General features: G+C 50.0%; 1 long non-coding RNA gene across 1 annotated transcript; it reads right to left on the bottom strand.

The window, feature by feature from the left end:
- Positions 1 to 2,592: 2,592 nt before the first annotated feature.
- LOC144119319 (uncharacterized) lies at positions 2,593 to 5,085 on the bottom strand. Its single transcript, XR_013312327.1, has 2 exons — positions 4,735 to 5,085; positions 2,593 to 2,690 (listed from the first exon to the last, which is right to left on the bottom strand). It is a non-coding gene; the product is annotated as an uncharacterized LOC144119319 (long non-coding RNA).
- Between the last annotated feature and the right edge of the window lie 10,944 nt (positions 5,086 to 16,029).

Raw genomic sequence — 16,029 nt, 5'->3', positions numbered from 1 at the left:
ACTTGTTTTTTTTAATACTTGTAGGCATGCGGCGATATTGTGCGGAGAATGCATGCAAACACCATTACCTGTGCGTTGTACGAAATACGCTCTGCAGTGAGCAGTGTAAGCTGTTCCTTTAAAAATTTCACAGCCCCTTTCTTGTTTTCATTAATGCCTGGTTCCAATTTGTCTAGAGGGGAATTTACTGCAAGCGACAGGTGGCGAGAACTAAAACGCTCGCCAGACTCGTCAGACAGCATGCACAGGTTGTTCAAAATTTCTAACAAGGAGCTTACTTTGCAAACCGAGCCTGGTACAACAGCGCTACCAAGATTCTTGATTGCGGATCCTTGGTAGCAGGCTGAGACTTGAAGGATTTCGAACACTGCAAATGACGCCTTCAGTAATAATAATAATAATAATAATTGTTTTTTTGGGGGGGAAAGGAAATGGCGCAGTATCTGTCTCATATATCGTTGGACAGCTGAACCGCGTCGTAAGGGAAGGGATAAAGGAGGGAGTGAAAAAAGAAAGGAAGAAGAGGTGCCGTAGTGGAGGGCTCCGGAATAATTTCGACCACCTGGGGATCTTTAACGTGCACTGACATCGCACAGCACACGGGCGCCTTAGCGTTTTTCCTCCATAAAAACGCAGCCGCCGCAGTAGGGTTCGAACTCGGGAAATTCGGATCAATAGTCGAGCGCCCTAACCACTGAGCGACCGCGGCGGGTGGACGCCTTCAACCAAGGTTCACAATCGTTGGTGATGTTCAAAAACATCGTACACTTTTCTTTATGAATCACAGTCCACTGCACTGACATTGAGGCCACTTGCAGGCGCGCCTTTAGTTCTTAGGGTGAAGAAAATTGGTCTCTCTCCTGCTCCGCTATATATGACGCCAGTGATCCCTTGACCGCACAGGCGAGTTGGGAAGCTTTCGGCTGCTCTTAGCATCAGGTACTTCTCTCTTGCTGTGTCTGGTGCTGAAAGATAAGAAGGGCAGTTGGGAAATACGGTAGGCACCGATCCATGGCGCAACCGCGGTACTGGCAATCGAACTGTAAGAACATATCCTGTTCTTGGATCCGTGTACGATGTCGTCGTCTCGATGCATGAAGCGTCGAAATGATCGGCTCAATCCTGCACAAACGTAAAACGTTTCGTAAACATCTCAGAATCCACTTATTAAAATAGCCTAATGCTAGCCCCTTTGTCTATAAGCGTGTTTGCAGCAAAGAAATGTGGCCTCAATCAATCTATCTGGGCTTCGGAAGTATCACAATAAACGTGCTGAATAAGTAAAAGCAACCAGGAGCATATAACAGTACCATAAATTTAACATTACTTACCTTAGTGTACGAAGTGGGCACGAAGTCCTTCCTTGGAATGGCGCGTAACTACTTCTTGAAGGTGTCGTCGTCTTTTGGGAAAGAAAACACTTGTATCTTCCTGCCCGTATTATAATTGCCGGTGCACCTCGGCACACAACACTTGTGCGGCTTTTTAGTATCCACTGCACATCGCACACGGAAACAAAATTTCCGCAAAGCAACGACCAGAGGCGACAAACGCGACCACGCCGCTGCACTCTAAGAAAAAAAGGAGTGGTCTTAGTCCTTTGAGGGGGTAAAGCCACTGACGCTGTGGCGACCCCCTTTTGGTGTAACGTTACACCTTCGTCGGGGGCCTAAGTGCGCACAGTGTAATGTTTAGGCTGTTATCGGGGTAATGTTATTCCGTCTGGCCAAATGTAAGTATAACCCTTTGATGACTAACGTTACCCCTCCTCAGAAAGACTAACGCTTAGGCCATCAAAGTGTAAACATATGCTTCACTTTCTGGTGCATGTTTGCGCCCACTCAGACTAAGCTTATGCTCAATCCCAGGGCGCAAACTTATACTCGCAAGGGCTACAGTTATTCCTGTCTAATGAGCTTATTACAACCCTCCTACAGAGCAACTTTGCACCTTATCAATGAGCGTAACATTGCTCTGCAAGAGCATATGGGTTCCTCTTTCAGGTGCACCTTTACGCCATGTTAGGAAAGGTAACGTAAGCGTAAGCTTACCCTCGCAGGGGCCATTGTTACTTAATGAGTTTTTTACAACGCTTCTATGGTGCAACTTTGCACCACGTCAGTGGGCATAACATTGCTCTGAAAGTGTGTGTTTTGTTCTTTTAGGTGCATCCTTACGTCTCTTTTGGACGGGTAACGTTACCGTCCAGAGGAATGTATCCCATATTACAGTGTATTGTTACAACTTCTCGAATGTAGGGCACAGGCCCTTTCGCTTTGATACTAGGCATCCATTGTTATTAAAGTAAGATCGTTTTTGGGCCTGTAAAGCAAACCACTTCACTTTGTAGGTGTCGGTAATGGTGCATCTACATTAATGTATTACACACATCAAAACCAAACGCAGCATTACAATACACCTACAGAACAAAGCTGCTTGCTGAAAAGGCATGATAAGCACCTCACTGCCATCAAGTTCACAGATGTTTTTCTCTCCCACATTCCTGGTTATGTTCGTGTTAGTGCGATAAGATTGTGGCGTGCCGTGCTGCACTTCAGAGTGCAGTTTCGTACTCCAGTGATTGTACACCAGTATGCACGACAGGGTTTATTTCTTATGGAATTTAAAATGGCAGCATAACTCAGCAGTCTTCTGTCAACGTCATGATGGCATCCATTCTCCAAGCGAACCTGTGTGACAAAAAGAAATCCTTGAAACATGAGGGGCAGTACACATAATTAACGCATAAATTGTAATCATGAGATCAAAATTTAATCTGCGACAATTTGGTCTGAAGCGCGAAGGCTTATGTGCGGTGTTTTCCAAGCGAGCATGCTGTACAGGCCAAGAAATAAGTAAAAGAATGAACAACACAAGCTCTGGATACAAAATCATTGCATAATCGTTCATGGCACTGATTGAAGAACATGCATGCCCCACCAGCTAGACCAAACTAGAAGGCTCCTACATTTGGTGTGCAGTACACATATCTCACATGCAGTGGAAGTATAGAGCGCAGCTCCCACTTCCGTAAATGGCCTAGTTTTTTTTTAATTACAGCGTTCTTTCGGCGTTGATTCAAAGGGGCCCGATTTTGCAGCTGAAATCTACAAGACATAAGAAACCGTTCCGCAGTATATTTGACGCTTGTAAAATGATGAGCAGAGCGTCTTCACTCACCCCGTTGCTTTCGTGCATGCAGTGGTGCTACCATTTAGTTAGTCAGTTTATGACCATGGAACATTTTTTTGCAAACAAAAATGACCTGAAGTGAGCTCTTGTTCAGCTGTTGTCCAGTTATGCTTTTGGCGCTAGCTAACAAAATTGTGGCTGAATTTTTGCCGCCTGCGCGCAACAAAAGCGTATGTGCACTGAGATAGTGCGTTTCTTTCTGCAACAACTTGGAATATTATATAAGTCAGCTTCTTCAAAAGGATGTCTTCCGACCAAAAGTACTCGTTTACAGACAGCAGTCTCGCATTTTCAGAAAAAGGTTGGATTCCCCTTAATCTATTTCGGGACCGACTAACCCATCTTCCCTTTCGTGGCAAGGACAGGAAGTGATAACGAAGACTGGTAAATGTCTCGAACCCAGAGGACACACACACATTCCTCGAGCGAATGAAAACTCCGGATGGCCGCCCACTGCCTGCAGCAGAGTGTAGGCAGAAAAAGGAGGGATACCGTCCTTCGTCACAGAGCAGTGGGGAGTGGGTTGTTCCTTGTACTGGCTAGGAGTGCGCGGGGGAGGGGGAAGGGAATGAAGTTAGCGCGACGGTGTTGTTCAGTAGAAAAGTTTTAGAAAGTTTAGCGTGAGGTAGCTCACTACTTCCGGCGCACAGGAACAAAGGCCCATTCCCTTCTATTTCCTGCCTAGCCTCTATTGCAGTGCTACCGAAGGTTGACTGCATGAGTACAATTGTACTCTTGATGGCTCTCTCCAGGCCACTTTGAAGTAAACTGGCGACATCCCCGAGCTTGCTCAGAAGAGGGAACTTCACTCTTTTCGTTTCCACAAAAAATGCGAGAGTGTCGTCCGGGAACGAGACCTTTTGGTTGGAAAAAAAGCCTTGCGGAGAAGCTGACTTACACATTTCTGCAAATGGTCTATTTTGCAAGTTGTCAACCCTCGTCAGGATTAAGTGACTTGAAATAGCGATAGAAAAATGTTTGGTGAAGATTAAACAGGACCATTGCAGCATGGAGCTAATGGTCGAGTTCGGGGTAAAAAACAGGCCCTTTTTCTGCATTAAAAAGAAGAGAAAATCCTGACCGCGCCACTCTGCTGCATGTGGAAAAAAGATGCCATATGGCTTTGGGCCTCATCATAAAAAAGGTTTGTACTCCAGTTCAATCAATTTTTAAACTTCAACCACTCAGAGCAATCATCAAGGTTCTGAAAGAAAGTAGGACTCACTTTCTGAAGCTCAAAGGCCACATTAGCTGCACTCATGCTTGAGGTCGCATGCATTTGGAAGCGTACACCCGCCGCCAAGAGTTCAAGAAAGGCGACTGTGCCGAAAACAGCTAATTGCTTCGTATCCACAACTTATTGCTGGGGATATAAGGGCGCATTGCACAATTTGGACCATGACAATTAATATCTCTTCTAAGATCCACGAACTGGCGAGGGCGAAATTGAGTTGTTTTACTAAAAGTGTACATGAGCGTAATTTCCCACCGCCAACCCGCCCTCTACAAAATACAAGCAGATAAACAGTCGACCGTACTTACCAGGACTGATACGGCGTCATCGCAAAGTTAGCCTGTTGGCAGGCTATCGAAACGCGTTATTCGCTCAGCGACTGCACACCACAGGTACAGAGTCGGACAGCAGATAGCATGACAAACTCTGTCCAGAGACGCTAAGTGCAAACTGCGCCCTGCAGCAGCTGCCAGTATCAGGCAGTGCCATGACAGGTCGCGCTTCCCTCCTCCTGCGGGCAGATTTTTTCTTCTCTTCTTTTTGTTCCCCGGACCGGATTCCGCGTGTCCCCCGCGTATGCTTTCTTGGTAGAGGGATTTAGCATACCGGAGACATACTACCGGCTTTAGGTACGCTTGTTGTGCACGTGCAGCGGCCCTTCCCGGCCGGGTGCTTGCTTCTCCGCATATGTAAAAAATTCCTTGGTTAACTGTGCGAACAGAAAATCGCCTGTTTTCTTGAAGGCTGAATACTAAAAAAAGTGTGCGGTAGGAAATATCGCGAACGTACATATGCTCTGCGCTTCTCGTCTCTAAAATGGCAGCCACTATGAAGGTGGTGCAAGCGTGCTTTAATATAAGTTATCTGAAATAATGCGTATAAGTTAGAAAATGAGCAAGTGCACGCACTTAAGCGGAAAAAGCCTGTTTTCAGATTCTGTTTCTGCTAATTTTTATATGTACGACCATCGCTACTATACTATTGCTAGAAAGAAAACTAAAAGTTGACACAGCTCCGTTATATATCATTCTTCAACACCTTACAGAAAATAAGTAACCGAGTACAATTGAAATGACTCCATCAGAAATGTATATGAATACCGGGGTGAATTACAGCCTCAGGAAAGTAACGTAACAATTACTGAAAACTAGGCTGTTATTCTTCCGTTACTTTCCTCCCAACATATATAGTTCCATGACAAAAATTTACTCAGACTGCAGTGAACTGCAGCAGCTTGCTTGATGATTTGTTCTTTTAATAAACTGCACATCTCCAACCAAAAATTTTAATTTTAACCCAACGTTTCCAGGCTGACTCGGCTCCTTCATCAGGGCTGACTGAGGGCTGTAGCTAGTGTCTTTTAAGTATAGAGGGGAGGAGGGGGTCAAAGGAATGACAGCGGTGGTGCGAAAGGCATGGTGGAAGGAGAGAGGGCGTTAAGGCTGTTAGTCAAGTTGTCGCACTGTGGGGAGGCGGTCAATGGCGACTTTTTTTTGTTGAGTTGAAGAGCGAAGTCCCTGGGCATATACTGGGGCAGGTTTCCTTTTGTGCGGTTGATGTTGTTCGGGGTGGTTTGTATGTGCCAGGATTCCAGAAGGAGCCTTTTGTGGTAATTTGTTTCGGTTCCCAGGATGCGGGTTTCTTCGAAGTTGATTCTATGGTCGGAGTCCTCGGAATGTTCCAACCAAAAATAAAATTTTTGTTTGGAGATGTGCAGTTTATTACAAGTCTTCAAACCCAACCAGACAGACAAATCTGTCAAAATGTTTAGTTTTCAATGATTTGTTCTACGCTGTTAATTTCCGAGGGCAATTGTTTTTCGAAGCTGCGGTCAAAAACGTTCCTACGTTTACTCGCGAAGCGATTAGCGGTCGCACTGATCACTTTTAGAACACCTTGCGTCGATTTTGGGTGTAATGAGAGGTAAGCTGCGGCGCCATCATACAAGACAGGGGGGGGGGGGGGGGGCTACAGAGCGGTCACGTGATACCTCTCGGGAGAACTCCCATAGAAGACGGCGTTTATTGACCCGGTTGTGGTGCGGACATGATCGTTCGCGATGCTTCTCGGCAACCGATCTGTTGTCGCTCGGTCACAAAGAAAACTGCTTGCCGTCAGGAAAGCAGTACCTTCAACTCCAGCTTTTTTTTTGGAAAAAAAGAACTGATTACCTGTAATCAACTACAGAAAAAGTAATTGAATTGCCTGGAACTTTGCCGTTTGAAAAAAAAGTAACAAATTAATCATAAAATTGCAAGAAAGTGCAGCTGATTACAAGTAATCAATTACATGTAATGCGTTACGTACAACTCTGGTACGTATCGTCATATCTTCTATACTTTAAAGCCGCCGTGGTGGCTCAGTCGTTATGGCGCTCAGCTGTTGACCCGAAAGACGCGGGTTCGATCCCGGCCGCGGCGGTCGAATTTGTGTGGATGCGAAGTTCCAGAGGCCCGTGTACTGTGCGCTGTCAGCGGACGTTAAAGATCCCCAGGTGGTCGCAATTTCCGGAGCACTTCACTACGGCATCCTTCACAGCCTGAGTCGCTTTGGGATGTTAAACCCTCATAAACCATGAACCATCCATACTTTGAAAGATCTTCCAAGCGTTATTATTAAATAACGGCCAAGACAATGCGCCAGATATCAAAATCAAGCCAATGTAAGCTTGTAGTTGTCACAGGAGAGCAAATCAAGCCAATGTACACTAAAAATACAGGTACTAGTTTACTCATATTTACGAAGCCTTAGACACACACACACACACATATATAATCGATAAAATGAGCATGTAGAGATGGTCCACAACATGTGGGACACAAATTTGTGCGCTGGCCTGAACGTAGTGAAATTTGCTCAGTCAAAAAGCATACTTAATAAAAAACGCTCTTGCAGTGTTCACACGTGTGTCAAGGATTCACGCTCACTTGCGCTCGCATTAGCAAATCAGTCGAAAAGCTTCTAATGCGGGATAACTTCAAACCCTTGAGTGTACTCCTGTGAGCAGGAAGTCAGCGCTGTGCATAGACAGCAAGGACAGCACGGTGAGGGGTTAGCGTGGCTCCCGAGCTGCGCGTCCGCTGCTCTATCCCGCCTTCGGTTAGTCATCCGCCGGGTCACTGAACGTAGACCTTGTATGTAGGAGGGGACAAGTATTCCTAGGGAGTGTTAACATTGCCTCGCGTCTGAATGATGATTCAAGAGCTTTCTGCGCTGGAGCACAATAGCGCTCGGCGTCGTACATCGGCGAGACCAGGAACTTCGCCGAAAGAATGAAGCAGCACAAAGCGGATTAAAAATCTGGAGGAGCGGACTAGCGACAAAAAACTTTTTGGACTAATTGCTGCAGTGACACGAGGCCAAAGGCGCCTTCCTTTTTCCCCTTTCCTGTCCAGCCCTTGCTACAGGAATTTGCGAGTGTGCATGAGAAATGTGAGCTTTAACAAAGTTTGAGCACTCTTTTATTGATTACACCATAATTATTTATGACAAGCACGTTTTCTGCTTTCTGTTTTTCTCTTGGCGTATAGCATTCAAAAGTCATTTTCAAATTTAATTGAGAAATGAACAAAAAATTTCATTGCCAGGGAGGAGGAGAAAGCGTCAGAGGACCCAAGACTCCTTCCCACAAATCAGTAGGTTCATCTGTGTATGCGCCACTCAGCATTTCCCTATTTCTGCTCCTTTGTAAAAGATTACCTTGGGCTCACCCCCAGCCCTGTTAACAGCAAGGCTGTCAAGGGCAAATTGCATTTGCGTTATCACTCGTAATATAAAATGAAGTATTATGTAAACCACGAATGTCCTACAGACGAGCGTGGGCTTATGGTGCAAGTGTAATCAGGACACTAAATCAGGGCCCGCCGATCTTGCCATTACGTGCAGCTGAGCGCGAGGAGGAAATATGCACTGCTTGAAACGGACACAGATTAAATGCGCATAGAACGCCAGCGTTGGAGCTGATTGCCGCATCATGTCAAATTAAAGCATGGAATGTTTTTAGTTGCACTAGGAACAGTCTATATGGAAAAAATATGTAAGCATTTGAATTCCGTTTTGAGCGTAGACTGCTAAGCTTAATATTTTTACTTGATACATTTGCCACAGAAGAGAAATTGACCATTATATAAATTCTTTCCCGTCCCTCTATGAAGTCGGCACGCGCATCGAGGCACTTCACACAAAATTCTCCTCGAGCGCCCCATCGCGGCATGCGAGCAAAGTATAATCACCCCGCTGTTTTGGGGGCAAGAAAGGACGCGCAGTTATCAACACTGGTAGAGAGCGTAAGTAGGGTGTAAGTTTTCTAAAATGGGGTAAGTGATCAGTAGCGTGCTTTTAACGGGTGCAAAGTTGTTCCTAGGGTCCACTAAAGGGGGTAAAAGTCCTTTTTACCCCTTTCTCACACCCTTTTTTCTTAGAGTGTGCAACCAACCGGCCCGCGCGGCGCAGGGAGCGTGAAAGAAAGAACAGCAGGGATAACCCCCGTGTTCACAAACTGATCTTACCTTTACTTTACTTTAACGCGAAGGCCGACTTTCAGAAAGGTTACTGAAAGTGAAAGGTAAGAGAAAGGCTAAGCTGCGTTTCATAAATCCACCTTTCGGCAGCCTTGCGGAAAGCGCCCTTACCCACAGAAGTAAGAGGTATAGTAACGAGGCTAAAGAAATAGTAATGCTTGACGCTTCAGTGGATGTACTGATAACTTAATTGTTTTGTATGCTATAGAAAGCAGTTAAACATATACTGGCGCTGTCATAATCACTCAGTAGGTGAAATTAACTAACCTTACCCAAATTTTTACGCAAGTTTCCTCTTGATCTAGCCACAGTGATAGGCAGCCGTCGCTACAAGAAGCTTTGTTGAGTCGACGTCGGTGTTTGTTTATTTTCGTGTGCCTCGATCGTGGTGTTGTGCTTGTGCGCGTTTGTTGTTTAGCGCTGAACGTCAGAAATGTACCTTTTCTGAGGATTGTTGGCCAATACGGAGATGCTGGTAGAAGTTACAACTGCGATGCAAGGAAATTTCATCCCATAGCCACTTTGCTGCTGCTGCCTTGTGCGGCTCGGGGTTGGCTTAATTCTGCAAGATCCACTGCAGAAGGCGTCGCGGAAATAATAGTAATAATAATTGGTTTTTTGGGGAAAGGAAATGGCGCAGTATCTGTCTCATATATCGTTGGACACCTGAACCGCGCCGTAAGGGAAGGGATAAGAGAGGGAGTGAAAGAAGCTAGGAAGAATTAGGTGCCGTAGTGGAGGGCTCCGGAATAATTTCGACCACCTGGGGATCTTTAACGTGCACTGACATCGCACAGCACACGGGCGCCTTAGCGTTTTTCCTCCATAAAAACGCAGCCGCCGCGGTCGGGTTCGAACCCGGGAACTCCGGATCAGTAGTCGAGCGCCCTAACCACTGAGCCACCGCGGCGGGGCACGCGGAAATCGGGCGTATCTTTATTTGATTATGGGACGGGTTCGCAAGTGGTGACGAGGGTAGTATTTTTGTTAGAGCGCTGGCCAGTTCCGAAGCGCCCTCGGCTGCGGCATCGATGCGAAATCAGCTACGCTTAGTGACGAACAGAACAGCCAGGGAGCAGCGTAGGCCGTCGCCCGGCGCTCCCGCAGGCGGCATCACTGCTGAAAGCTGGGCTCTTGCGTGGACTGTCATTGCTCGAATACAGGAGATACACTTTCTGATAGCATGGGTGTTTTACTTTGTGGGGTCGGTAACGAACCCGTGCCGAAGTGTTGAGTGGCACTTCGCCCACATATCGCGGGTTCGGGACAGAGGAAGATGAGGGCATAACCAGTGTTCGCCGCGCGGCTGCGCTCTCGCTCCGAAGGAAGGAAGGAGCAGTTATTATAGAGCACAAGTGTTTATTACACAGGAAGCTGCATTACACAACACTGCACAAATCCCCAGACCTCAGCACAACCCATAGCCCAGCCGCCGCACCCGAAAGCGGGCCCGCGGAGCCGCGCGCGCAAAGCAAAGACTACATACGCGCGTGACGGCACAGCTAAGGGCGATCGCATGCCGCACGGCCAACCAGAGGGTTAAATCGCGCGCGACACAACACGAGGGAGGATGGGGAATGCGCGGAGCACATCTTCACGACGCAGGTCGCACGTCGATGGCTCAACGAGCGTCGTCACCGGCAATGGGCGGCGATGACGGAGAACCAGCCAAATCAGGCCCTCCCGAATCCGGAGCGCCGCACAGGCGGGCGACGGGGCTCCGGAGGCTCGGGCCTGGACTCAAGCGTACATACTAGGTGCGCAAGATTACACCACCCGCGCTCTTGGTCCCCCGGCAAAGGCCGGGGCCCCCGGGAGGCGAAATCTACGCACCTTTCTGCTGTCCGAGTCGGTGGCGGTCTCCCCGTTCATTTACCGCTCGGGCCTCTCGCCGAAACAACGCCCCCCCGCTGTCACTGGGAGTGACCCAATGGGGACGCGAGGTCGAAGCGGGAAGAACGGAAGGGAGGGTGATTTACAGAGCGGTTCTTCAACAGAGCTTCCCTTGGAAAGGAGGACAACCAGCGCGGCCGCCTGCATTCCGCTCGCGGACAGCCCACGGGGGGTCTCTAACGAGCAAACGGCAGCAGCGGGCGCGCACTCCGATCGCTCAAGAGGCCCAATCCCCACATCCCCTTCTTCTTAAATGCTCCGTCGCTCTGAATGCAGAGCTACGGTCACTACACACAGCACAAAACTGCCTGCGCTAACATCAATGAGCTACCAACCTTTCGCCATGCATCCAGCCCTTAAACACACTTACACAGCATTCCCACAGACGCTACAACTATAAATCACTAAGATGCGGCATTGCACAAGAAGTTCACAAAAGCATTCGCGGCATAGCGATTACAAAATAGGATCACTCGAAGCTATACACAGCACAAATATGCAACATTGTAATCTTACTTCTGCTCAAAAACTGAGTTCACGCTTCCGCGCTGCCACAACAGCTCGGAACGCGCACGACAGCGCGCCGGCAAAAGTTCGGCACAACTAACCGCCGGAGCCGCGATATCTCCGATGGAATCGGGAGTCGGTCATGATGAGCAGCAACCACCTATCACCGGAACCAGCTCACCGTCGTCGTCCAGCTGTGGCCGCGAAGCTCGCCACGAACCCGAGTCTGTGAAGATGGTGTCCATAGCAAGGCGGCGCTATGGGCAGCCCAGTGCTGTTCGTCGAGGTCCGCAGCCAAGGCCCCATTGTCTCTTGGCACGCACCGGTTATCACGGAGCTCTGGCGCACTCCGAAACAGTCAAAGCACCATGGTTCAGCGACAGGCGTGAAGAAAAATAAACATTCCAAGGCCGCAGCCCTTGCCCACTGCAAGGTCCCCGATGGCACTAAAGCCACTGAACAAGAAAAAGTATTCACAAACAAACGCACTTCTCCACTCAAGCAGGCGCGGGCCCGACGGCGCTACAACGGCCAAGGGTGAGGAGGATCTCGAGCAACGTGGACACTGACTTCCCGCGTATTCCTGCGAGCACACATACATTCCGAAACATTGCTAACAGGCATGCCCCTCAGCTACTACTCTGCATGTTCTTTTTTACTTTCTCTTCCCACATGGCCCCCGCTCAACGGATTCGTACCCGCACACACAGCCTCTCCGACATCTGGGGACACACTTGGCGAACGAGAAGCGTAAGCGATAGCAGCCATGCGGCGACCAGGCAGAGTGGAAGGAGGGCACTGGCTCACGCACGGAGGAAAAGAAAGCTTTTCACCCCCACAGCAACAGACCCTCCCGGGCATCCCGGGAAAAAAGGAAACCCCGCGAACGACCCTTCGCGCCACAATGAGACAAAGAAGGTCCTCTTCTGAAGTGAACCGAAATACGTTTCATTATCTACAATACTACACTGTACATAGGCGAGAAAACAAAGCACTTCAAAACTCATATTATACAGACGGGAAACATTTAACGCGAAAATACACTTTGAAACATTGCCAGTACTATACAGAAACGTGACATGCATTCTTCCACTCACATATGGGGCTGAAGGCTCAGCGAAGTGGCTCGCTCCGGGAACGCCGCGGAATGGGCTCGCCGTGGCGAAGGCTGATAAAGCCTGAGCTCAGCTGTCAACCGAAGATGTCCGATATCAAGCATGGGACAGAACACAAAGGTGAATGTCGTCTGAGGAGGCACCGAAGAGACAACAGAAGGCGGTCGTTTGCTTCGGTCGTGCCCGCTTGCCCAAACGTGAAATCAACGGACCTCACCAACACCTCTCTCGCTCACAACAGTAAGCGATCAAGTAGGCAGCGTAACCCGACTTCTCCGCGCGCTACAAAGGGCACGAACAAGCCAAGAGAAAAACTGCGCGTAGAGCGTAAAGATCCTTTCGCGCCATCTGGACCCTGTCTCTCACCGCGGAACAAAGGTTAACGGGTATCGCTAGGGGAGAACTCTGCGGATCAGCTCTCAGCGCCTCGAAAGCGAGCGTGAGTGCCTTCTCGCGGTCAGTCTGCCTTACTGACCTTCGTCAACAGCCGTGGGTCGTGAAGGAATTTGGTTAATTTAGAAAGAGATGCTGCGATGCTGTTGGGTGGACTTCATATTCCAGCACGAGCCGTCATGACCCACCAAGGCAAGCCCCGGGGACGCCAGCTACATCTGGCTTCGGCCCCTCGGGGCACGCTGCAATACGAGCTAGCGTTACGGCGCCAGGTCTCTCTCTCAAGAGACAGAATTCCACGGCCTCATGCGCGCGAAGCAGTACCAGCGACGTTCCGACGCATTGTCTCCCTGAGACTACCGTGAATTCTAAACGCGAAAGGGGTCACCGCGCTGGGCCCTGAAACGCTCTTAGGGCTGGAAATAATCCTAGCTGCTCCCAAGGAGTCCGGCCAGTATTGCCGCCCTTACACAGCGTCATACCAAGCCAAGCCTTTGCTCTGCCACTCCTCGGCGCTGCGCGGGGCTGCTCCTACACGTAGTCCCCTTCGGCGTCAGCGCGATAGCATACACGCAAAAGGCGGCTGGATGCATGCATCTTGCTTCGACATCGAATAAAGGTTCCTTTCTCGCGCACCCATCGACCCTAAATTGCAAATTCGCAACTTTACTTACATATCCTAGCTACCCGCAACGGAGGATAGAAAGGCGTCTCATGTGCGCGTTACCGGCTGGTTTAACTGGCCCTCAAGCTTGCAAATAAATGCAGTATCTGCAAAGGCACGAACTGCTCCACGTTTATGCGCCAATTATGTGGGGTTGGTAACGAACCCGTGCCGAAGTGTTGAGTGGCACTTCGCCCACATATCGTGGGTTCGGCACAGAGCAAGATGAGGGCATAACCAGTGTTCGCCGCGCGGCTGCGCTCTCGCTCCGAAGGAAGGAAGGCGCAGTTATTCTAGAGCGCAAGTGTTTATTACACAGGAAGCTGCATTACACAACACTGCACTAATCCCCAGACCCCAGCACAACCCATAGCCCAGCCGCCGCACCCGAAAGCGGGCCTGCGGAGCCGCGCGCGCAAAGCAAAGACTACATACGCGCGTGACGGCACAGCTAAGGGCGATCGCATGCCGCACGGCCAACCAGAGGGTTAAATCGCGCGCGACACAACACGAGGGAGGATGGGGAATGCGCGGAGCACATCTTCACGACGCAGGTCGCACGTCGATGGCTCAACGCGCGTCGTCACCGGCAATGGGCGGCGATGACGGAGAACCAGCCAAATCAGGCCCTCCCGAATCCGGAGCGCCGCACAGGCGGGCGACGGGACACCGGAGGCTCGGGCCTGGACTCAAGCGTACATACTAGGTGCGCAAGATTACACCAGCCGCGCTCTTGGTCCCCCGGCAAAGGCCGGGGCCCAGGCCGGGGCCGCCGGGAGGCGAAATCTACGCACCTTTCTGCTGCCCGAGTCGGTGGCGGTCTCCCCGTTCATTTCCCGCTCGGGCCTCTCGCCGAAACAACGTCCCCCCGCTGTCACTGGGAGTGACCCAATGGGGACGCGAGGTCGAAGCGGGAAGAACGGAAGGGAGGGTGATTTACAGCGGTTCTTCAACAGAGCTTCCCTTGGAAAGGAGGACAACCAGCGCGGCCGCCTGCATTCCGCTCGCGGACACCCCTCGGGGGTCTCTAACGAGCAAACGGCCCAATCCCCACAACTTTTTCTGGTGCGAACGGGAAGTACACCAAGCCAGCAGGCCGGCCGGCCAACCTGAATCACGTGCTCCCGGCGTCATAAAAATATGCTGACGATTGTTCTTTACGTGAATAATAAAACCTGGGATATAAAAATGTAAAAATGTCATTTTTGTATAGTACTGGCAAATACTGAGTTGCTGGTAAAAGTTACAACTGTGATAGGAGCAAATTTCTTGCGAGAACCGCCTCGCAGCTTCCGTTGGCTCGCCGTTGCGGTCCGGCTCGTCTGGCGTCCGCCAGCTGCGGGGCCCAGGGCGTCACGCAAATCGACCATATTTTTAGCTTATTTTGAGATGATGCTGTTGACAGCAAAGTGATATCAACAGTGCGCTATTTATTATAGCGCAGACGACTTCCGAAGCGCTGTCCGCTGCTGCGTCGATGCAAAACAGGCTGTATAGGCCTAGCGACGACCAGGGAAGCCGGACGCAGTTCGTCGCGCAGCGCGCCCGCGGGTGGTGCTGTAGCCGAAAGCTCGCTACTTGCTCAGGAATGCTTTGTCGCTGCTCGAGGATAGCAGGCAGTCTTTCTGATAACATCGATCTTTTGAATTTTCTGGTGCGAACTTCATAGCGTAACACCGGCCGTGTGCGGAGCTTGAGTCGAGCTGCGCATCGATGCTTGCCGCTCGGTCTGTCCGTGCTTGCAGTGGGGCGGCAGTTCGCAAGCGGCGACCAGTGCGGCGCGCCGATGAAGTTTTCGCACATGTATCTCCTGCTTTAGTTTGTGCATATCATCGGCTTAAGAAAACTTGACCAGTGCCGGAAACAAATGTTGTTGCGATGACGGCGGATACAGTCGATACCACCGACAAGGATACATCGACAGGGTAGCCGGCGACAACTTGGAAGGTTCCCGCAGCGTAAAAGCGAAGGTCGGTAAGTAGCGGCACGGGGCAACCTTGTCTGTTAGGGCAGCGGTGCTGTGGTAGCACAGACAGGAGTTCCAGCACGGCAGGCTTCGAAAAGGGGTGCCTCGCGTGAAGCCCATCGTCGAACAGCTCCATCGGGTACTGGCGATCCCTCAGCACTCGTCGTGCTGGCTTCGCACGATGGGGCACTTGATCTATTTCTTCTATTAACTCAGTGAACTTGATAAATCGGAAAGTGGTCGTCGATCGTACTCGGTTGCCATGTTGAATTGATGAAAAGAGTTGCTAATGGTAGGCTAGGGGCTACCTTTGCGAACGCGCCCTTTCCGAGGCCGAAGGGGCGGCTAAAGGTGCAGTTTTAGGGTAAGGTTGGTTTCTGAAAGCCGGAAAGGAGCCGTAAAGGTAAGGACCTCGAAAGGGAAGGTAAAGGTCGGTTTGAGAATACAGGGGTAAAATCATGTCGCTGGCGATGCGGCTTGTGCAGGTGTCAGCCTGCCGGATGTGACGTCAAAATTTTGGGCGCAGGTCTGAAAGCTGTTCAGGG

The sequence above is a fragment of the Amblyomma americanum genome, chromosome 2, assembly GCF_052857255.1.
Source record: "Amblyomma americanum isolate KBUSLIRL-KWMA chromosome 2, ASM5285725v1, whole genome shotgun sequence".
NCBI lineage: Eukaryota > Metazoa > Arthropoda > Arachnida > Ixodida > Ixodidae > Amblyomma > Amblyomma americanum.
This window is presented reverse-complemented; position numbering and strand designations above follow the sequence as displayed.